The sequence below is a fragment of the Motacilla alba genome, chromosome 1 (assembly GCF_015832195.1).
Source record: "Motacilla alba alba isolate MOTALB_02 chromosome 1, Motacilla_alba_V1.0_pri, whole genome shotgun sequence".
NCBI classification, from domain to species: Eukaryota; Metazoa; Chordata; class Aves; order Passeriformes; family Motacillidae; genus Motacilla; species Motacilla alba.
In genome coordinates this window covers 44,271,995-44,281,594 of record NC_052016.1, presented here as the reverse complement: position 1 = coordinate 44,281,594, position 9,600 = coordinate 44,271,995, and the positions used below count along the sequence as shown (strand labels likewise).

At 43.3% G+C, this 9,600-nt stretch overlaps 1 protein-coding gene across 11 annotated transcripts in view; it reads left to right on the top strand.

The window, feature by feature from the left end:
* Positions 1-1,139: 1,139 nt before the first annotated feature.
* GRM5 (glutamate metabotropic receptor 5) overlaps positions 1,140-9,600 on the top strand; it is a 241,465-nt gene continuing 233,004 nt past the window's right edge. For 3 of the 11 annotated variants that reach the window (XM_038158744.1, XM_038158818.1, XM_038158809.1), the window contains exon 1: positions 2,465-2,948. The gene's annotated coding sequence lies outside the window, so the exon portion shown is untranslated. The other 8 variants (XM_038158772.1, XM_038158735.1, XM_038158728.1 and 5 more) reach the window with 8 other exon arrangements.

Here is a 9,600-nt window from a genome sequence, read left to right as displayed (position 1 = left end):
GTGCTTTTCTACAAATATATGTCCCTTCTTCTTCTCTGTCTCCAGGCTCCTGACTTTCTAGCCATTTCACAGCACACGGTTAATGAGAAAGAAGAGAGTCTGAGAGAAGGGTGAAAAATGAGAAAGATAAGTGTCTGAGAGAAGCATGTGTCTAGGGAGGAAGAGGAAAGATGCTCCTTACCTGTCGGTCCATCAGGGCAGTGACAGAAATGGCAACTACTGGGGTGTCCCCTGTCATGTAATAACCCACCTTGTTTCCTTTATGCACCAGTACAGAATCTCTTGGAACTGTATAGAGGAAATAAAGAGATAGAGTCACACACACTCACAGTGCCCTCTGTTTAAGGTCTGGCCTTTTCCAGGCCTTCTGTGACTGAAGGAGCAAGGAGAGCTGGGTAAGGGTGTGAAGCAGGTTCCAGCTGATGGGCTCCCAGCCAGGCCCTGGCTGGGACTGAAGGATGATTTGAAGGAGAAAAGGAGAAAGAGGCCATACTCCACACCTGGTAAGGACATGTGGTATATCTATCCTTCACAATCTGGGATGAAAGAAACAGTCAAGCTGGTAATCTGGTGGGAGAGAGACAGCAATAAAGGGATCACAGGGAATTAGGGGCACAGATGGAGTCATAGTAAGACTTTTACTCTATGCTCTAGCAATTTTATCAAAGTTAACTCGGAGGGGCAGGGGTGTGAGCAGGACATAGTGCAGGTTGGACATGGCAATGCAGTCGCACTGGGGGAGCCACATCATGTAGTGGCTGGGATTTGGGTCATTCAGCAGCTGCTTTAAAAAAAATAAAAAGAGATAATATTTTAAGCAGCAACCCAAAGAAGGGAGAACCAGCAGGGAATGTCAAGCTGTGGAGCAGTGGCAGAGAAAGGCTGTTAATTCTTGAAAATGGATGCACGAGCTAATCCTTCCCTGCAAATACAGCCTGCTAAATGGTCAGCAGCCTTTTAAATGCCAGACCAGCTCTTACTTAAATGCCATTTTGCTTTATTATTTATTTAATAATTCATTTTACTTTATTTATTTGTTTTATTTGCTAAGAATAGCTTTGAATTACGGGATTATCTCTGTCTGGCATTGCGTTGTGATGTTTTCTTGGTGCTCCTTGTTGTTGCAGCAGGGCTGCAGGGATGTGTTGAGTTTGTCAGGGCTCATGTACCTCGGACCTTTCCCACCCACCCACGCCTAGCCACAGCCCCCGTGCCCACCCCGGCGGAGGGACGGAGCGGTGCGGCGCCGTGCGGGATGGCTGGGTGTGAATGGAAGCAGGAGCCGGGTGTGCGGGGCTGAGCCTTGATACGGGGGAGAGAGGGAGAGGAGAGGATTTGGGGGAATGCAAGGATACCGGAGGAGAAGGTAAAGCTTCGGCTGGCTTCCGAAGGGAAGGGTTAACCGAGGAAAGGTAAATGTGCTCTGCGGGCAGCAGGTAGTCAGCAGGCGAGAGTGCTGCTGTGGGATTTGAAGGAGGGCGGGGAAGCGGAAGGGCTCGGAGGGTACCGAGCTTGTGGGCAGAATGTAGGCAAATAAAAAGCCTGTCCGTAGGTCTGCAGATACGGTCCAGGGATGCTGGCTGAGGAAGCAGAGGGCTGGCAGGGAACTGCAGAGCCTCTGGGTCCAGAGAGCCCGGGATGCCAGAAGGGGGAGATCCGGGCAGGAAAGGGTGGCTGCAGGTAACACCTGCCGTGGGGAGGAGCGGGGGGCAGCCCGCGGGGGCAGAAGCAGGGGGCACAACCCGCCCGAGGGGCTGGCAGCTCGGTTTGCCCTTGGCGGGGGCATCGCTCCTCATCTTGCCGTGCCCGGTGCTGTCACCCTGCAGGCGAGAGAAGGGCCGAGTGCTGGAGAGGGCAACCTGTCCTTCCTTCCCTCCTTTTTGCTTGATATTTCCGTCTCTGTGTGTGTATTTTTGTGTAGAGGGCTGGTGGCTGCTCTTGCATCCCCCTCTCTCCCTTTGCCAGAGAGCAGCAGGCAGAGCCCAGGCTGGCATGCTGCTTGGTTTCCTGGAGGGATCTGTGCCACTTGGTGGCACTAAAAAGTTGCGCTGAAGCCCGGTACTCGCCCATACAAAAAGCCCCCTGGCCCCCCAGCCCGGTGCGGCAGCGGAGTGCCCGGGACCCCGGCACCGCGACCTGGGTGGACAGCGAACTTTGGGGGGGCAGTTCGCAAAAGGTCGCCGGTACTGCAGGGGTAAACCCTTCCCCGCGACTCCGTTTTAAACAGCGCTTTTTTTCTTTTTTTCTTCCTGCCTTTGGATGATGCTGTTCTGAACAGATTACCGCTTTCTTACTTGCCAGAGCTTAGTGCCGGAGAGAGGTGTCACTTTGTAGGGGGACTTTACAACCTTCAGAGCATCTGGAGAGATTTCCTCACAGGACAGAACGCAGGGCTATCTCACTATAAACATAGAGAGATTGCAAATGTGAGGAAGGGCGGAGGTGTTTAAGCAGGTGGGTCAGGCTGCAGCAAGTATTTAGGAAGACCAAGGCTGTGGTGGCAGAGAGCAAAGACCCATCTGTTGTTCCATCGTTTGTTTGTTTATTCCTCCTCCTCATGCCTTCCCCCTCCCTTAAATCCAGGCACCGTTCACGCCTCTTGCAAATGAGATTTGGGCGATGCTGAGAGAACAGCGTGTTGCATGGCGTGTGTGTGCATGCATTCGTGGGGGTAGGATACTCGGTCCTCAGCATTTGCCTGTGATCAGAAGAAAATAGGATGTGCCCATAGCTGGAGGAGTGACAATGCTAGCCGAGTGGGGCTCACCTGCTGGTGATCTTTGCAGAGGCATTTGAGGATTATTCAGCTCCAGAAGGTCTGTGTGAGGAGTGCTGTCTCTGCCGTGGCTGAAAATAGGAGGTGCCTACCCCTACCTGTCTTAATTATTGCCACCAAAAGGACCATTTTGCCACCACTGTGGGAAGAAGCGCTTGCTGCCACTGACAAGGTAATGCTGTGGGTTGGGAGAGGGTATTTATGTGCCCTGGATTGTGGACAGAAACCTTGTGGATGAAGGAGGGACTCTTCCCCCCCTCTCCTTCCCTTCTTGCTTTTGCTCTGTGCCCTGGTTGATGGAGGACTAGCACAACTCCTGGGGCACCAACTAGCCAACTGGTGGGGTACCTCTCTAGGGGCTGTAGGGGCATCACGGGGTCAGGGAGCTGGAGGGCAGCTAGCACTGATCCCTACCTAGGAGCATGATTGGTGTGGGGCTGCAGGTACTGGGGGTACTGTCATAACTGGGCTTGGTGATGTGTGTGATATAGTCCCTCTGCTCACAAGTGGAGATTCGTCTTGCTAGGAAGGTATAATGGAAACGGGAATGTATTTGTTTTCCAGAGACAGCCAGGCATAGCTCAGCCATAGACTTTTCTGTGTGACCTTGGGACAAATCACTTGGCTCTGCTCCGCGAGTCCCGTCTGTTACTTATTTAATAATCAAAGCTAATCCCCCCACGTGCAAAAAAATGATTCATTATGTGTTGAGGGGGAAAGCGATGGCACTTGCCGAGCAGGGAGACAGAGACCTAAGCGCCAATGTGGATGCACACATGCATGTCTGTCTGTGTTCACAGCCGCTTACTTGTGGCAGCGCAGGTAGCTATATGGGGAGTTAACCTCCTTCAGTAGTTTTCTCTAAGACCCAGATCCATGCATTTATTAGTAAAAATGCGATCCTGAGTGCCAAATGTGGTCACCGCGGCAATTTTTACCACCGGTTGATTTCTAGGTTGTTTTATTTTTGTCTTCCCCCTTCCCCAGACCTGCCTGGTGGCAAACGCCGGCGGCGGGCGGTGCTCAGCACCAGGGACAGCGTCCGCTCCTCGCTGCCCGCTGCCCTCCCCCTGCCGCCGCCCGCCGGCAGCCCTGTCCCTCACCCTGGGGCTCCGCCACCCCGACAGCCCCACTCACTTTCCACCTCTTCGCTGAGAAGCAATTTCCGGTGGTGGGGAGGGGGTGACTGGGTGCAGGGAGAGCCAGGACGTTTCTTTCTCCTAGTCTTGAAGAAAAAGTGGGGGATCGTCTTGAAAGAGGCAGAGGATCATCTTAAAAATACACCATTCTAAATCCTGAAAGGGAAAGATGTATAGAGGAGTTAACTGCCAGGCTCTTTAAATTTCCTATGACTTGTTTTTTTCAATTACCATATTCCTAAACATTTCTAGCGCATGCTAATCTTTTGCAAATTCTCAAATTCTTTGACTACATTTTAATATTTATGTTACATGATCACAGCATTGATCATTATTTCAAATGTTCACAGAGTATTTTTTGGGTCCCTATATGGCTTTTCTGTCATTTTATCTTCCTGCATAGTTATGACATTGCTGGCATAGTGGTAGTACTGGCATCCCACCATAACCACTCTTGTTGCAACTTGCTGAAAAAGGTTTTCTGAAACTGCTATTGCCTTTTCTTTATCACCTCCTCCATCCCATACAGTTTTATTAATTGCTAAAATGACTAGGATTAGAGATGAAAACACACCTGGGCTATAAGTTCCTGCATCACATGGTATAAGTGGGTTTTGGTAACAGTAGCAATACGTAGTACATTTGGCAAAAATACAGAGATCATTGCAAGTTTCCCTAGGAAGTTAAGCACCTACATATTAAAGCCAAAATTGTTTCATCAACCTGAAAGCATGTGTGGACATAACATGGGGAAGAACTTTCGGGGACCGCTAAGGATCTTGTTGATAATTAAAGCATTCTCTGGTTATTAGCTATGAAGAAATGGGATAAGCACTTCAGTCTGTCATTTCCAGTGGATGTTCTGACCAAAGGGTGAAAATTCTCCCTTGCTGCTTAGCTTTTTCATATTTCTAAGTGGAATTATGGAAAACTGCTTTGTAGTCTATCCTTTTGTATAAAGCTGGGGGTTTTTTTGGGGTTTTTTTGGGGGGGGCTTTTTTTGTTGTTGTTGTTTTTGTTGGTTTTTTGTTGTTTTTTGTTTTTTGTTTTCTTTTTTTTTGGTCAAAGAGCTCGATCTAATGTCCACTGGAATTTGCAGAACTGATAATATAATGAAAAATATTTGCTCAATGTTGGGCTTTTTGTTTGTTTTGTTTTTTTTGTGGACAGAAAAAATAAACCATAGTAGAAATCTCAAAACAGAACAGAGTGCTCATATTTTATGATTTTCCAATAAAGACCATTTGAGTGCGTCAGGTTTTGTGTAACCAAAGTGCATTACCTCTGACAAATGGGTAGGGGGGACCTCCTCCTGCAAAATGAGCCTACCCAGAACATTGGGATTGCCAGAATAGTTTGAATGCAATGCTTGGAGTTTGAAATGCCATAGTAGAACTCAGCAAAGCTTAGCATCCTCAGTGTACTTTCTCCTAACATTGGTCCAAATCAAGATGAGCTGAAAGGTTGCTCTCTTTATGTAACTGTTTCTAAGGTTGTTCCATATTTTGCTACTGTAAGATCTTCACTGTGAGAGAAGTGACATGACTGACTCTGAACCAGTAATTCAGTTGCTGCTTGCTGTGATTTTGTCTTCTCTGATGACAAAACATAGGTTAATTCCTTGGGATATTCTGATTTGATCCATACCAACACATATTATCTCATTTGTGATGGATTTAAATTAATTGTGGTATGTTGGGAGTGGTAGGTATTGTAAATAAATGCCTGAAAAGCATTTAATCAGCAGGCACAGTGGCTTAAAGTTATACAAACATAACATATAAGTAAATTTTGTCACTACTAGTGAATGGATTTTAAGGACGTTAGTTTTTGTGATTTTTCTGATCCTAAAAATCCTTTAAGGAGAACCTTAAACTTTAGATAAGTCTTTACAGATATTTGACCAATAGTATTCTTGTTTTGAGAAGCCCAGAACATACTCCTAAGTGCTTTCCTGGACTGGGCCATGAGTTCTATTACAGCACTGTTCTTTGATTAAGTAATCCGATGTTTTGTTTTTATTATTTAAATCCACCTGAAGATTCAGAAACTATGAACGAGCCTGCTGTAAACTTATGAAAGTGTAACAAACAAGAAACCCAAAGGAAAGCATTGTTACTTCTCCCTTTTAAATTTCCCTTCCCAGTGATACAGATGAGAATAAATAAATCAGTTTCCCTCAGCTGAGTCGATGTTTTGCCTGGTAGAGGCCGTGGTGCCAAGTGGGCTGAGGTTGCAGAGCTCAGGTGCCTCGCTGCGGGCTCGCTAGTGGGCGCTGCTATAATAATGTAAGCCCCGGTGGAAAGGGGGTCGCCCTGCAGCTTTGAACACACTTACACCTGCGGGAGCAGAAGCCCTTAACAACAGTCAGATGCATCCCTTGTATAAACTCTCACCCACAAATATAGTGGAAAATCAGCTCTTTGAAATGCTGCTCACAGTATGATTTTTGATCAAGTTGTTTAATTAATGCCCTTAGATATTAGAGTGCTTTTTGTTTCTTTTGGTCTCTACAGACTGCAAGTACAGATGGACATCCATTTAAGATTGGTATATTTTTGAAAGAGTTATATATTTTTAATAATGAGAGATTTGCATGATGTTTCATGGAATATTACAGATGCTCATTTTCTACTCGGTTAAACCTCAACATGAAGTAGCTGGAACTCTGCCCTAAGGGAACAGCTGAGAATTTCTTCTCACAGAGTCTGGCATGAAGTTTACATTGCCAGGGAGAACAGAGGTCACAGGAACATGTTGAGTGCTTCATCAGATCTGTGTCTTCAGTCATCTGGGTAGTATGTAAACTTTTGTCTAGGGCAAGACTTAACAAAGGACAGATAGGCACTGTTATTTTTCTGTCTTACTTCTGCAGTTACTCCAAGCCTCAGGTTAGTGTACCAGAAGACTGAGACCAAAGTGTCCTCTGTTGTTAAGGCATGTGACTTCAAGACAATTTTACAGTTAGATCCATAACAGAAGTAAGCAAGAAACCTTGACACACCAGTAATTAAGTACCTGATACCATTTGGCTTATGTTTCTGTCAGTTTGGGATAAGTCCATTGATGATGCAGAAATTGAACAGTGTGAAAAATAAATGTGACTGTAAGTGCTGTGCATGTTGCCCATCAATGAAAACAAAACATATAAATTATTAACTGGGAAACAATTCCCATTACTTTGTGCATGCACTCAGGAGTTCACTGTCTCTAAAAATGCTGATACCTCTGTTCTCAATCTGAGGGCTATAGCATGTCAAATTCCCTTTAGGATTATCTCTAGCAGATTAAACAAGAGTTATATTTAAGGTTATGAAATTTTACTTAATTTTGTTTTAGTACTCATCCTGCTTGTAATAATAAGCTGCCTGTAGTAAAAAAAATTGTAATCAAAATGTGGAGGGACTTGTATGTGATTCTTTTGGGAGAGAAGCACAGTCAAATTGTATATTGAATAGTTCCCTTGGCCATCGTCTCTTCAGGAAGATTTTCTCCTGGAAATATTATTAGTGTGCTTAGTCTGCCAGCTCTCTGCTCAACCATTTTGCCTGAAACAGGATTTGTTACCTGATTATTCTCAGGAGACCTTCTCATGGCACGGCCTATCAGAATGGCCTTCTGTGCCTATCAGAAGGATGACAGGCAATAAACACAAATTAAAACCCCAGAAATTCTGTTTAAATATACATAAAAAGAATCTTTTTTACTGTGACTGTGGTTAAACATGTTGCCAAAAAATTGTTGTGTCTCCAACCTCAGAGATATTAAGAACCTGATTGGATGTGAAAAAGATATTAAGAACCTGACTGGACATGAAGCTAAGAAATGTGTTTTAATTGAACTTCTAGTGAGCAGAGGGAATGGACCACATAACTTTCTGAACTGGCTTTCCACCTCAACCATTCTGTTCTTAAGTTTATGAGTGAAAGACCAGAGAACCAGATCTCTATTATGCAACACAAGTATGTTGAAATATTTGTCAATATAAATACCAAGTTGTTTCATTACATTGTGAAAATATTGACTTTAGGTGCTTTGGGTGTGAATCCTAAGGCCAATACTATAAAAACAGAAACAGTGTTCTCAGCGTAATTAAGAACATTTAAAGTCCCAAGTAAATTGACCTTAGCTTTAATACAGCGAAGACAGTTCATTAATTGTGGAGCAACTGCAGCCTGCATCTGGCCCCTTCTTCCCCCTTGCATGCCATAGAGGGAAAATATTTTATTGCTTTCAAAAATAGGAATCCCCCGACTATCACATATCCTAGTATTGTGGAACCAGAAATATGAAGGAGACCTTTGTCTCACTCTTTACCCTGTAATTTTAAATACTGATAGACACAACTATAAGCAGAGAAGAGCAAACAGCTGTTCTTTGGAAGGAAGGAGAGAAAAATGGCCTTCCTTCCCTCTTTCTCATATATCCCGTATGGAAATTTTTAATCCATAGACAAAAGACTAAAAAATTTGGTGAATATGTGTAGCAGAACTAAAATGGTGGATTGGATTTTTTTTGTGCTACAAGCTCACCCCAAGACCATGAACTCTCTCTATTTGCACATCTGCAGATTCAAAGGCAGGTGGATTATAAAAAGGCATCTAATTGTATATCCAGTTACAGTCTGCAGCAGAGTTGGCACTTGTCTATATATACTTGTGTTCTGGATATGTAGCCTTAATTTGAGAAATTCAGGAAAAAAAGCATCCATGGTGTTAAGTAACAGAGTAATATTTCTGTTCAAATGTTAGTAAGTTTATAAATAATTAATTTTTTTAAAAGTCATAACACATTCAATTAATTAAAGTATAGGAATTTAAGAGCTCTGATCTTGTACAAGGATATCTCCTGTAGTTCATCCTTTTGACTGTTTCAAATTATATGGTACCAACTTCAGAATGATGGAATAAATAATTGCAAGACATAAGCAATAGTGATAGTCTGTAATTAGGGACTAATTAACCTGAACTGAACTACTGTTATTCCTTAGTGGCAAAGGGCTGCAGTATTGATAAGCCAACTCTTCACAGAATAAAAAAACCCAAACCTTCTTGAAGTGTTTTACAGTTGTCTGAACCTTATTTTATTATTAACACTTTATATTACTAAAATTAATATTACATGAAATTAATATTGCAATTAACATTTAAATAGTATATTAAATGTTTCCTCTTTTTAAGGATTTGCATTTTATTTGGGAATACTCACTCAAACTCACTCCTCTGTGAAAATAATTTACAATTTCTACATTTAGGTAAAATACTAGAGAAAGCCTAGCATCAAGCAGAAGAATGCTTTTATATTTGTGTCTCATCTTCAGAATCAGGAAGAGTTTCACTGGGACACTGTACTGAATGAACTAGCTGTGAGGAGTAAATTCAAGATTAAAATCCTGTGAGATTTTCAACTCAAAGAAACAGAGGTAGATTTTCTACGGCGATGGTTTCTTTCACTTTACAATATGTAGGCACTGTTAGAGTCATTGTTAATGGATTAGAAGTGATTGGTGGTGTCTGAAATGTATGAAATTTTTAATTTTATTTATTGCATTAAAAGATTTATGTCAGTAAAACTGAGACTGGGGTCTTCCCCAGAATTTTGCAGTTGTTTTGTTAAAAATGAAATTGGGCATATTGGTTCCCTACGTAGCTCAGCATCATAGACTTAAAAGTGCACTTACTTTTC